Source organism: Orcinus orca, chromosome 3 (genome assembly GCF_937001465.1).
Source record: "Orcinus orca chromosome 3, mOrcOrc1.1, whole genome shotgun sequence".
Taxonomy (NCBI): domain Eukaryota; kingdom Metazoa; phylum Chordata; class Mammalia; order Artiodactyla; family Delphinidae; genus Orcinus; species Orcinus orca.
In genome coordinates, this window is record NC_064561.1 from 22,496,436 (window position 1) to 22,510,189 (window position 13,754).

The 13,754-nt window shown below is 48.6% G+C and overlaps 1 protein-coding gene and 1 pseudogene across 1 annotated transcript in view; one reads left to right on the plus strand and one right to left on the minus strand.

The window, feature by feature from the left end:
- LOC125963841 (UDP-N-acetylglucosamine--peptide N-acetylglucosaminyltransferase 110 kDa subunit-like) overlaps positions 1–13,754 on the minus strand; it is a 673,346-nt gene that overhangs the window by 307,324 nt on the left and 352,268 nt on the right. The window lies entirely within an intron of this gene.
- Positions 8,779–8,885, plus strand: LOC125964147 (uncharacterized; annotated as a pseudogene).

Consider the following 13,754-nt stretch of genomic DNA (forward strand, 5'->3'; position numbering starts at 1 on the left):
GCCTCAAAATTATCCAGCTGAGAGGTGGAGGAGGGGAGTATGCACTCACTGCACTCGCTGGTTCCTGTCTTTCAATGGGCCAAGGCTTACCCCCTGGGGTGTTAACTCCCTGGAACTTCCATATTTGCTCAGAATTACTTGGAAGGCTTGTTAAGACACAGATTGCTGAGTCCCACTTCCAGAGAACCTAACTCAGGTAATTCTGGGCTAGCTGCTGAGAATTTTTATTTCAAAGAGGTTCCCAGATGATGTTGATTCTGCTGGTCTGGGGTCCGTACTTTTGAGAATCAATAACTTAGAGGTTTGAACTTTGAATGGTGACAACATGGGGGAGAAGGAAAGTTGACTCAAAGTCATGGAGTTGTGAGCCAGCATTCAGTGTTCTGGAATTGCAAGTGTTTGGCCACGTCTGGTATGTTTTGAGAGTGACGAGGAGAGACTGAGAGGTCAGCAAGAGCTAAATGGTCAAGAACCCTGAATGCCAAGCAAAGGAACTTGAACTTGATTCTGTAGGTAATAGGAGCCATTGGAGAATTTTAAGCAGGGGAGGATTCTGTTTCTATTTATGCTTCAGAAAGAGCACAGTGGTCTGGGTAGAAAGGGGTGAGCTAGGGGGACATGACCATAGAAGTCTACAAAATAAACAGCCTGATCTTGGCACTCGTGGGGAAGTGGGGCCTCTCTTAACGAGCATGATGGTGTCACAATCCTTGATGTGCAGTCTGAGAAGCTATTGATTGCACAGTTTCTGGCCCCGGGACCCTCCATGTAAGGTCCTCCAGCCTCTTCAACCTTCTCTTTCAAGTCGTGGATGGAGTCATCAGGGTCAATGGTGTAAGGCTTGCCCTGGCCGCTGGAGTCCTTCATGAAGACCTGGATCTCAGGAGGGAAGGTCTCCAGCACCTGGAGGCTCCTGAAAGGAGAGACAGTGGTGTCCACTGGGGCCACATGTCCTCTTGTTTTCATAGTTTTGCCTTTCCCAGAATGTCATATGGTTGGAATCATCCAGTGTGTAGTCTTTTCAGACCGGTTTCTTTCAACTAGCAATATGCATTTAAGCTCCTTCCATGGCTTTTCATACATCACCACTCACAGTAACAAATTATTTTTTTCTTGTGATGAGAGCTTTTAAGATCTACTCTCTTAGCAACTTTCAAATACACAACAATATTGTTAGCTATAGTCACTACACTATACATGACATCCCCAGGACTTATTTATCTTATAACTTGAAGTTTGTACCTTTGGACCACTTTCAGCTATTTCACCCACCTCCCACCTCTGGCAACCAGTATATTCTATGTATCTGTGAGTTGTTTCTTCTTTTTTTTAAAAGATTCCACATATAAGTGATCTCATACAGTATTTATGTTTCGCCCTCTGACTTAATGCACTTAGCATAATGCCCTCAAGGTCTATCTGTGTTGTCACAAATGGCAGATTTCCTTCTTTTCATGTGGCTGAATAAAATTCCATTATCTATCTATCTATCTATCTATCTATATCTATCTATCTATCTATCTATCTCTATCTATCTATCTATCTATATCTATCTATCTATCTATCTATATCTATATGTCACATTTTCTTTATCCATTCACCTGTTGGACACTTAGTTGTTTCCTAGTCTTGCTTTGCCTATTTTATTTTTTTTTTTACACACACTGCATGACATGCGGGCCTTAATTCCCTGACCAGGGATCAAACCCATGCCCCCTGCAGTGGAAGTGTGGAGTCTTAACCACTGGACCACCAGGGAAGTCCCCTGCTTTGCCTATTTTAGAATCAGATTATTTGTTTTTGTTTGTTTGTTTGTTTGTTGCTATGGAGTTGTTTGAATTCCTTATAGATTTTGGATATTAACCTCTTATCATACATGTGGTTTGCAAATATTTTTTCCCATTCCTAGGTTGCCTTTTCATTTTGTTGATTGTTTCTTTTGCTCTCCAGGAGCTTTTTAGTTTATGTAGTCCCATTGGTTGCTTTTTGTTTTTGTTGCTTGTGGTTTTGTTGTCATATCCAAAAAATCATCACCAAGACCAATGTTAAGGAGCTTTCTCTTTATGTTCTCTTCTAGGAGTTTTACAGTTTCAGGTCTTACATTTAAGTCTTTAATCCATTTCAAGTTAATTTTTACAAATGGTGTAAGATAGGGGTCCACTTTCTTTGTGTTGCATGTGGGTATCCAGTTTTGCCAACACCATTTACTGAAGAGACTATCTTTTCCCTGTTGAGTATTCTTGGATCCCTGTCAATTAGTTGCCTGTATGTGTGTGGATTTATTTCTCGGCTCTTGATTCTGTTGCACTGGTGTATGTGTCTGTTTTCATGCCAGTACCATACTATTTTGATTACTCTAGCTTTGTAGTATAATTTGAAATCAGGAAAAGTGTTGCCTCCAGCTTTGTTCTTCTTTCTCAGGATTGCTGTGGCTTTTGAAGTCTATTGCAGTTCCATACGAATTTTAGGATTGTTTTTCCTATTTATGTAAAAAATGTCATGGGAATTTTGATAGGGATTGCACAGGATCTGTAGATTGCTTTAGGTTGTATGGACATATACTCTCCGAGTGAGATGTGCATGTAAATGATTTGCCTAAGACCTATTAAAGCAAAACAAAAAAAGTCAAAGAAACTGCTACATTAGAAAATACTAAACGTGTAGAGTATGGGTGGCTGGTGTGTGCTCGGGATGACCCAGCCCCCTCCAGGCCAGAGGGGTGGGTGGGAAGTAGCAATTACAACAGACAAGGATGACCCTCCCTGTTTACCCCTCCCTCTGGGCCCATTTTATTCCGGGCTGCATCGTTTAAACTCAAAACACACTTTTAATATAGGGCCCTTGTAGCCATCTTGTTGTGCTACTCTTCACAACCCATGAGCAGGGTCACAGGAAACTGTAAACAGGTCTGGCTTTCCATGTTACCACTCATACAAGCCAGTGCTTTTCCACACTTGATCTACAGATCACAGACACGTGAGGATTATGCAAAAGAACAAGAACAAAGCTTTATTATAAGTTTCACATCGAAACAGGTCCACACGAGGCCCAGCCTGGGAGGAGGTGGACACTGATGGCCTCGCTGCAAAGTTATTGGCTCAGGCCAACTTCCTCCTCTTAAACCCCAAGGTAATGAATCGAGACCTGGAGGAGAATGACTTGGTCGATGGCCCAGTGGTTTTTCGTCCAGCCAAGCCCTGGGCAGGTGATGAGGGGGGCCTAAGAGCAAGGCTGCACCTTGCTGTGCCCACTGCGGAGCTGAGGCTGTTAGGAGTAGAGGCCGGAACCGACACACCCCTAAAGTCCGCCTTGGCTGGGCATGGGCTGCGCCCTCCGCTGGAAGTAGGGGGGCCCTGCCTGGGTGCGCCCACAGGGATGTGATGTAAGATGGGGGCAGTAGTGCCTCCAAACCCAGGCTTCTTCTTAGGGCTGGGTCCCGTGGTCACCATGGGGTGGCTCTGGTGAGGAGGGCCCCAGGAGTTCAGGCCCACGCTGCCCTCATTGCTGTGTGTGGTGCTCGGGGGCCCCCTCAATTCTTGATGTAACGCTAAGAGCTGCAAACATGCAGCTCAGATCATCTAGGGCAGCCGCTCTGCTCCCAAAACCCAGCTGTGTGCTGGCATGGGTGCCCACGGTGGAATTTGTGGATGAACCCCCCCCCCCAGAAGATGCTTGTACGTGGCCGCCCGAAGCTGGGGGGCCTGGAGCAGAGGCAAAGGCTGGAGCTTTCGTTTGCCTATGCTGGGGAGAGCTGCCCAGGTCCCTGATGGCATAGGTCTCACCCCGCAGCGCACCGTTGATGCTCCAGAACGCTGCTTCCTTCTCCGAGTCTAGGTCTTCGGCAGTGACCCGGAAACCCGGCTCAGGGGCTGGGGGCAGCATCAGAGGCTCCCCTCGCCTGTGGGGCAGCAGAGGAAACCTGCGTTTTCGGGGCCTGGGACTGTCAGATGTGCGGGAGCCGTTCGTCCAGGGCCGTTTCTGCCCTCTTGCTGCCTCAGCATTTTTGTCAGGCTGGCTTTTCCTCTGGTAAACCACCGGAGCTGCAGAGGGCGATGGAGGGCCCTCCTCGCGCCCTGTCTTTGCAGACTTCTGGGGCAGCCCTTGCGGTATGGCGGGATCCCTCCTTCTCTTCACTGGCAGGAAACCTCAGGTGGAGATATATGAGCTCCTGATGGCGTTTCTTTGGGGGCAGGAGCTCATACAAGAGGTCTGGGGCCACAGAGGCTCCCATAGCCTGAGCAGCAGCAGAAGAATCCTGCGTTTTCGGGGCCTGGGACTGTCAGGTGTGCGGGAGCCGTTCCTCCAGGGCCCTTTCTGCCCTCTTGTTGCCTCTGCATTTTTGTCAGGCTGGCTTTTCCTCTGGTAAACCACCGGAGCTGCAGAGGGCGATGGAGGACCCTCCTCGCGCCCTGTCTTTGCAGACTTCTGGGGCAGCCCTTGCGGTATGCGGGATCCCTCCTTCTCTTCACTGGCAGGAAACCTCGAGTGGAGCTATATGAGCTCGTGATGGCGTTTCTTTGGGGGCAGTAGCTCATACAAGAGGTCTGCAGTTTCCTGGCGGATCTGTCCTCTGCCCGCTTGGCGTGATGGTCTCTCTGCAGAGGTCCAGGCCTGGGCACGAAGAAAGAGCCCCCCAGGGGCCTAAATGCAGATCGTGCGCCCCCGGTGTCATTGGGGCCGCTTCTCTGGTCATCGTTCTTCCCTGTGACTGTGGGGACTTCCTCCTGCCTGGCCATCCCTTGCCCGCTCTCTCCCAGGGCCCTCAACACCGTCTTCTCTGTGCTGTAGTTCGGGACACAGCTGGGTGTCGTGGCCGGCACTGGCTGCCCCCGTGCCACACTGATAGTGACTGTGTCCACTGCGGACACTGAGCTGCAGGACGTCGTGGAGGTGCGAGCACCCATCACTGCCTTCTTCCGATGGCCTCGCCTGAAGATGGAGATAAGGATCCCCATAAGGAGTGCAGCGTCTGCGGCATGGTAGAATGGGGTCTCAGAGACTCTGTGGCAAAGCGCAGATGGCAGAGTCACTGGACACTTGTGGGCCGGCCTGCGAGTGGATAGCCGGCCATAGACAGCTGGGTGACCCGGGCCGGCCACGGGAAGTCGGTGGGCGCGGGGAGCGGGCTGGGGGCAGCCGAGCCCTCCTGGCAGGTGCTGGTCCCCCAGTGCCCGGGACGAGGGTGAGGGGCAGGGCCTACCTAAGTAACTGCTCCTAGAGAACTTGGGTGAGGTCGGTCCGTGAATACAGAGCTGGGCTCCGAGCACTCTCCTTCAGCTGCCAACTCGGCCAAAAGCGGAGTGCGCTCTCTTTGGCCTGTTGCCTTTTTATACTCTGAAACCTGTGAGCGAACAATGGGCGTGCGTTGGCGGGGCGCAAAAGTTTAGGGAGGGGTGGCGCATGCGCAGAGTACACGTCAGGCCCTGGGGCGCACAGGTGAGGATGCGCGCCCCTGGACCGTCTAGCGCTTCTGAATCTCCCGGGGGTCTGAGGGCTGGACGTGTTTGCCTTGAGGGTGATGAGCTTCTTGGCAGGACAGCTGGCCCTTCTCCCCTGGCCGCGCCCCAGTGCTGTCGGGGTAACTAACTGTACTGGACGGGATCCCCGCCCAGCAAAGTGGAGCAAGGTTGCTGGCTGTGCAGCTCCCACAAGAGGCGGCAGCTTTGGCAGCAGCGCCTCTGCGTCCTCCTGCCCTTTCCCCTGGCGGCACTGGAGGGGAGTCGCTAAGAACGGAAGTGCCCACACCATCCAGATCCTGCTGGGGTGACACCTGAAGTGGTGGCCAGGGCTGGCTGAGAGGGCCATACTTACCATATGACCCAAAAACCCACTCCTAGGCAATTAACCAAGAGAAAAACTTTTCACAAAACACATATGTGAATGTTTTAGCTATCTTGTCCACAATTCCTAAATATAGGACTATTGAGGTTATCCAATTTTCTTGAGTTTGTCATTTTTTAATTGTTCTTGGAATAACACTATGTATACGTATTGTTTCACAGTCTAGAGTTAATATTTTACCAATTAAATAAAATTCAGAAGGCTTACATCCATATAGATTCTTTTACCTTCCACTCTTTGTTACAGCTGTCATACGTGTCACCTTTATATGACGTCAACGCCACCCTCTGAGACTGTGGTATCCTTTTTTCATACATATACAGGGAATTCCCTGGCGGTCCAGTGGTTAGGACTCAGCACTTTCACTGCTGGGGCCCCGGGTTCAGTCCCTGGTAGGGGAACTAAGACTCCTTAAACTTAACCCCACTCTGGGGCAATGTCCCAGCCAGGCAGAAACTGCAGGTGGAGCTGGAGACCTTGCAGAGTTTGGCTATACTTCCAGCTCAGCCCAAAGCCCAAGGATGATTCTGGACTTTCATTCTGACTCGTGCATTTCAGATCTTTCTGGGTTTGGACCTGGTATATATGTCCCTCCCAACCCGCCCTGCCTGCCCCTTCAGTTGTCACCCCAGCAGGATCTGGTTGGCTTGGGCACTTCTGGGGTTTTTTGTTTTTGTTTTTGTTTTGCACTTCTGTTCTTAGCGGCTCTGTCCTCCAATGTTACCAGGTGGGAGGGCAGGCGGACTCACAGGCGCTGATGCCAAATCTGCCACCTCGGGTGGCGGCTGCTGAGCCAGGTACCCTGCTCTCCAGCTTTCCTGCTCTGGTGGCTGAGGACCCATCCTGTACAGTTAGAGCCGGCCGGGGAAGAAGGGGCAGCTGCCCTGCCAAGAAGCTCATCACCCTCAAGGCAAACACCTCCAGCCCTCAGACCCCCGGGGAGATTCAGAAGCGCTAGACGGTCCAGGGGCGCGCATCCTCACCTGTGCGCCCCAGGGCCTGACGTGTACTCTGCGCATGCGCCACCCCTCCCTAAACTTTTGCGCCCCGCCAACACACGCCCATTGTTCGCTCACAGGTTCCAGAGCTGCATCCCAGCAACAGGCCAAAGAGAGCGCACTCCGCTTTTGGCCGAGTTGGCAGCTGAAGGAGAGTGCTCGGAGCCCAGCTCTCTATCCAAGGACCGACCTCACCCAAGTTCTCTAGGGGCAGTTACTTAGGTAGGCCCTGCCCCTCACCCCCGCCCCAGGCACTGGGGGACCAGCACCTGCCAGGAGGTTTCGGCTGCCCCCAGCCCGCTCCCCGCGCCCACCGACTTCCCATGTCCGGCCCGGGTCACCCAGCTGTCTATGGCCGGCTATCCACTCGCAGGCCGGCCCACAAGTGTCCAGTGACTCTGCCATCTGCGCTTTGCCATAGAGTCTCTGAGACCCCATTCTACCGTCCCGCAGACGCTGCACTCCTTATGGGGATCCTTATCTCCATCTGCAGGCGAGGCCATCGGAAGAAGGCAGTGATGGGTGTTCGCACCTCCACGACGTCCCGCAGCTCAGTGTCCGCAGTGGACACAGTCACTCTCAGTGTGGCGCGGGGGCAGCCAGTGACGGCCACGACACCCAGCTGTGTCCCGAACTACAGCACAGAGAAGACGGTGTTGAGGGCCCTGGGAGAGAGCGGGCAAGGGATGGCCAAGCAGGAGGAAGTCCCCACAGTCACAAGGAAGAACGAAGACCAAAGAAGCGGCCCCAATGACACCGGGGGCGCACGATCTGCATTTAGGCCCCTGGGGGGCTCTTTCTTCGTGCCCAGGCCTGGACCTCTGCAGAGAGACCTCCACGCCAAGAGGGCAGAAGACAGATCCACCAGGAAACTGTAGACCACCTGTATGAGCTCCTGCCCCCAAAGAAACGTCATCACGAGCTCATATAGCTCCACCCGAGGTTTCCTGCCAGTGAAGAGAAGGAGGGGGTCCCGCCATACCGCAAGGGCTGCCCCAGAAGTCTGCAAAGACAGGGAGCAAGGAGGGCCCTTCGTCGCCCTCTGCAGCTCCGGTGGTTTCCCAGAGGAAAAGCCAGCCTGACAAAGATGCAGAGGCAACAAGAGGGCAGAAAGGGCCCTGGAGGAACGGCTCCCGCACATCTGACAGTCCCAGGCCCCGAAAACGCAGGATTCCTCTGCTGCCGCACCGGCAAGGGGAGCCTCTGAGGCTGCCCCCAGGCCCTGAGCTGGGTTTCCCTGTCGCCGCTGAAGACCTAGACTCCGAGAAGGAAGCAGTGTTCCGGCGCATCAGCAGTGAGCTGCAGGGTGAGACCTAGGCCATTGGGGGCCTGGGCTCCATGCAGCCTTCCTGTCCCTTTCTGCTGCCTGCCACAGGCGCTGCTTCTCCGCAGAAAATGTTTCATAGTTATTTCTGTTTTAATATGATCATGGTACATTAAAATGTATTAGTGCTTGCCTGTGAACACTAAGGTCACTTGTAATTTTCTGTATTGTTCTATATTTTTGTGACTAAAGGCATTACTTGGGGGAATTAAAAGAATATCTTGAAGCGATTTTGGCTTTTGATCTGCCACTAATTGCTATTTAACCTTAATTCAGGGGTCGGATTCTTTGACCCAAAGAAACAGAATAGTATAAAAAGAAAGAATGTGAGTGTCAGATGGTGGCAGTGATTAAGTATAGCAAGAGACGCCTTTGCAAAAGTTACTGTTGGTCCCAGAAGACTCTCACTTAGCTGTGTGGCCCTGGGCAAGTCACTTCACCTAAATCTCTGAATTATAGGGCTGTGCTGATGATTTAAAAGTGACTGAGCATGGTGGACACTCGGAAATCCTGGGTTCTCAATAAAGCCACTGCCCTGCTCTTTGGTCCTTTGGAATTACTAGATTAGTAAAATTTATACTTGACAGTAATTTTAGCTTAAAGTTTATTTTGTCTATTTCGTCTCAGCCTTTTGGCTAAGATCAAGTGTAGTAATCTGTTCTTGTCAATTTAAATAGCAAGAGAAAAGAAAGGAAAATAACGGGCATGCCCCCACACTCTTCAGACAATAGGAGCCTCTTAACCTGTTCCTTTGTCCAGAGACACAGGCCATTTCTCAGTGAAGGCCTCTGCCATCACTGAGGTTGCAGGGGAGATGTGGTAACTGGGGAGAAAAAGACCAATGGGGATGACCCCCTCACTCCTCAACATCCAAGCCCCCCACTTTCTCACTTGTCTGGCTAGAAATAAAAGGTTGATCCCATGGTTTTAACTTTCAGCTGTTGCTGGACTTTGCGTGCCTTGCCTAAGCTGGGAGACAGAGGCAGGAAAAAAAACCCACCATAATCACCCTGTTATGGGCTGTTATTCAACTTTGGACTTCCAGGCCCCATCTGCCTGTTAGCGTTCACTTCTTAGAGTTTCAAGTGCATGCTGTTTGTCCTCTATCTTGCCCCATGCGGCTCTCAAGCCCTCGTAATATGACCACATTTCTCGTGCCACATGTAAACATTCTAACACTTTGCAGATACTGAATTAAAAATCTATTATTTACATTGACTTCACCATTTTCATTTTCCTGGTGTGTTCAGTAGAAAATTCAAAATTACATATGTGCCTGGCATTATGTATTTTTTGGTGAGCAGTGATCCAGAGGATGGAAATGTATGCCTCCTTCGACTCCTTAAACTTAACCCCACTCTGGGGCAATGTCCCAGCCAGGCAGAAACTGCAGTGTGTCTTGGAGAAGGTCTTTTGCATTGAGATAGTAGGATGCTCTTTTAGCTTCAAGAACTTGGATGTTGTTGAGTTTAACCTGGTATAAGTTCAAATTAGAGTGTTTTAATTTTAGGATGTTAAAGGTAATCCCCATGGTAAACACAAAGAAAATAGCTATAGAATAGTCCCAAAAGGAAGTGAGAAAGTCATTTAAATATTTTATTGTAAGAAATCAGCTAAACACACACAACGAAAGATAGGGGCAAAAAAGCTTTGGGCAGATGGAAAAGAAACAGCACAATAGCAGAAATAAGTCTTTTTTTGTCAGCAATTACTTTAAATGTAAATGGATTAAACTCTCCAATCAAAATACAGAGATTGGCGGAATAGGTAAAAACATATGACCCAACTATATGCTGTCTACAAGAGACTTACTTGAGATCAAAAGACTCAAGCAGGTTGAAAGTTAAAGGATAGGAAAAGGAATTCCAACCTCAGTGAGAAAACTCAAATAGTAACCAAAAGAGAGCAGGAGTGTCTATACCAATATCAGACAAAACAGACTTTGAATTTAAAATGGATCAAAGAGTTACATATAAGAGCTAAACTATACAAAGTTCTGAAGAAAAAAAGAGATAAATCTTCATAGTCTTGGATTTGGCAATGAACCCTTAAATATGATAGCAAAAGCACAGGCAACAAAAGGAAAAAGAAATTGGACTTTATCAAAATTAAAATCCTTTGTGTTTCAAAGAACACCATCAAGAAAGACATAATACAACCTTCAGAATGAAGGAAAATGTTTGCAAGTCATATATCTGATAAAGCCTAGTATTCAGAATATGTAAAGAACACTGGCAACTCAACAATAAAATGTCAAATAACCAAATTTTAAAAATGAGAAAAAGAATCTGCATAGATACTGCTCCAAGGAAGAGACACAAATTGCCAATAAGCACATGAAAACATGTCCAAAATTATTAGTCAAAATTATGCAAACTGAAACCACAGTGAGATACCACTTCATGCCCACTATTGTGCCATATAATTTTTTTAAAAACCAGGGTTGGCAATGATGTGGGGAAATTGGCACTTTCAAGCATCGCTGGTGCAAATATGAAAAAGAAAATAGTTTGGCCGTTCCTCAAAAAGTTCAACACAGAGATACAGTATGGACCAGGAACTCCACTCCCAGGTATATGTCCAGGAGAAATAAAAAACATATGTTCACACGAAAACTTGTACATGAGTGTTACATTGTCGTATCATTATTCATAATAGCCAAAAAGTGGAAACAACCCAACTATTCGCCAACTGAGGAATGGAAAAATTAAATGTGTTATATCCATACAATGAATATTATTCAGCTATTAAAAGGGTGAAGGACAGATACATGCTACAACCTGGATGCACCTTGAATACATTTTGCTTACGCACATTGTGTGGTTCTATTCATATGAAATGTCCAGCATAGGAAAATCAATAGAGACAGAAAGACCCAGAGCTAGGGTGAAAGGGGAGGACAGAATGAGAATGACTGATACTAGGTATGAGGTTTCTCTTGGGGATGATGAAAATGTACTGGAATTAAGAGATGTTCATTGCAAAACCTGAGTACACTAAAAGCAGCCGAATCACACAGTTAAAAAAAAATGTGGGGCTTCCCTGGTGGCGCAGTGGTTGAGAGTCCGCCTGCCGGTGCAGGGGACGCGGGTTTGTGCCCCGGTCCAGGAAGATCCCACATGTCGCGTAAGCGGCTGGGCCCGTGGGCCATGGCCACTGAGCCTGCGCGTCCGGAGCCTGTGCTCCGCAACGGGAGAGGCCACAGCAGTGAAAGGCCCGCATACCGCCAAAAAAAAAAAATATATATATATATATATGAATTGATGGAATATGAATTATATCTCAATCAAAAGATAATATGACAACATTTTTATGGTAATTACTCTTGATCAGTTTCATTATGGAATTCCCACAGTGACTTCAATGGAGTGGCTTGTATGGGATGATAGTTGATGCTCAACCCTTTGGGACTAGATGTTCATTTTGAGCTGTTGAATGACGGTGAGGGCCAGCCAGTATATTTTCTTCACGGAGGATCAATCCCCATATGTATCCTTGGTTTGAATCCTTGTCTTTTTCTCTTCATATTCCTGAAACAAGTTCCTAGGAAATACATTCACAATAGTGAGAGGTGTTGACATCTTCCTGGCAAAAGTCTTAACTTATTCACAGGTCAAACTTCAGAGCTCCTTATTACTAGCTGCCCGGGGAGTCCCCTGAATCAAAGTAGGGCTTATGAAGATGGACCTTGCATTTTAGCGTGCACTTAAAATACCCAACAGGATGATCACATGGGGAAAATAACTTTATTTACATGAGACAAGTACAAAGTCAGCACAACACAAAGAGGGAGAGTATGGGTGCTGGTGCCTGATGGCCTGAAATCAAATCCTATTTGAACACCACGTGTACCTGGGAAGGTTAGTTACTTAGCCCTTCTGTTTCTCAGTTCCCTGGCCAGGGATATGGAAATATTAGTAGGACCTGCTTATTCGTATTATGTTCTGAGGCTAAACATTAGTAAATACAAAGCCTGAAGAAAAATGATGGGTACTTCATAAGTGCTACCTACATAAATGTTCAAGTATTAAATGCCTGGAAGAATAAGTAGGTCGTCTCCAGAAAGGGCACCTAGGAGGCTACAAACAGGAGGATAGAGCCTACTTTTTCACATTGATGACATGAGTAAGAAGTTTTAGAGCTCATGGCAAGAATATTATTTCTTGTGATGCACTGTGGGGTGGGCAGAGTAGGGGCTGTGACCCATATTTTATGGTTCAGGGCACTGAAATTTAGACAGATTGAGTAACTTGCCCAGAGTCACAACACTGATGAGTGATCGGTCTGAGGCAGGGGAGGGAGAGAGATTCCTGAACACATGGACATGAGATCATGCCCTGGATACACAAACCAAGAGCTCTCCTCACTCCCTTTCCCACATCCTCCTGCCCCAAGAATGCTGCAGGGAGACAGCTGGTACTCGGAGGAGGTGCCTGGCCCAAGAGAATGGCTCAAATCTGGACCCACCTCCTGGCTCTACGTTTCAATCCCTGACCCCAAATACAATGTCTTTCCCCCAAATGCAGACCCCCTGATGGACCGGGGTATCCAAATGTGTGTGCATCTTCCCTCCCTTCCCCCTCAGCACTTGATTCTAGCAGCTGATTTGCAGTGAGACTTCCTGGTGGTCAGGTGACCACCCTGAATGACCAGTAGTCTACTTGACTCCCTAACTGACTCAAAACCCAGGACAGTCCAAACCAACTGCCCACATGACAGTTGCACAGAGAATTAGCATCATCTTCAACTGATCAAACCTGGATGATGAGCAGTTAATATTCATTAGCTGGGAACAGGGTCTACTGGGCTGGTGTTTTGGTGGCTTAACAGATGAGGTTTACAGGCCCCCAGGGTCTCACTGACTAGAAACTGACCAATCATCTGAGCAGCTTGGACTAAGGCCTGCCTAAGAGCGGGCAGTGGCTGCACGGGCTCTGAGTGGGCACCTTCCCTGCCCAATCCTCCCTCAGCCAGATCCAGGCTCTGCTGTACAAACTACAGCCATTGCTCCTGAATCTACTTGCTGGTATTATTTCCACAGTACCTTCAATGGAGTGGTTAGTGGGGGTGCTATTTGTGTCCCTACCCTGTTGTTTGGCCAGATGCTGATTCTGATGTGCCTGAACCACCGCTGCGGATGGCCAGCAGATTATCTTGATCGCAGATGATATTCTTGTGCATCCTGTGTTTGACTCCTTTATAATCTTCCTTTTCTGCTTGGTACCCGAGTCATGATCCAGGAAAACACAACAAAAACTGAGAGAACTATTGATATGTTGCTGGGAGAAGACCATGCAGAGGTGTCAATTCATTCGCAGGTCACACGTCTGTTCTCTTTGTTCACCAGCCTCCTAGGGGAGTCTAGGGGAGTCAAGTGAATCGAAGCTGGGCTGAGAAGAGGGTGTTGCAATGTGGTGTGCACTTAAAATAGCCAGCAGGCTGACTGCACGGAGACATGACTTTATTTAGTGAGATAATACAGAAAGGGAGCACAGCACAGTGACCGACAGAGTGGGGGCTGGTGCCTGATGGTCTGGATTCAAATCATACCAGAAGCCACATGAACCTGGGAAAGTTATGCAGACCCTCTG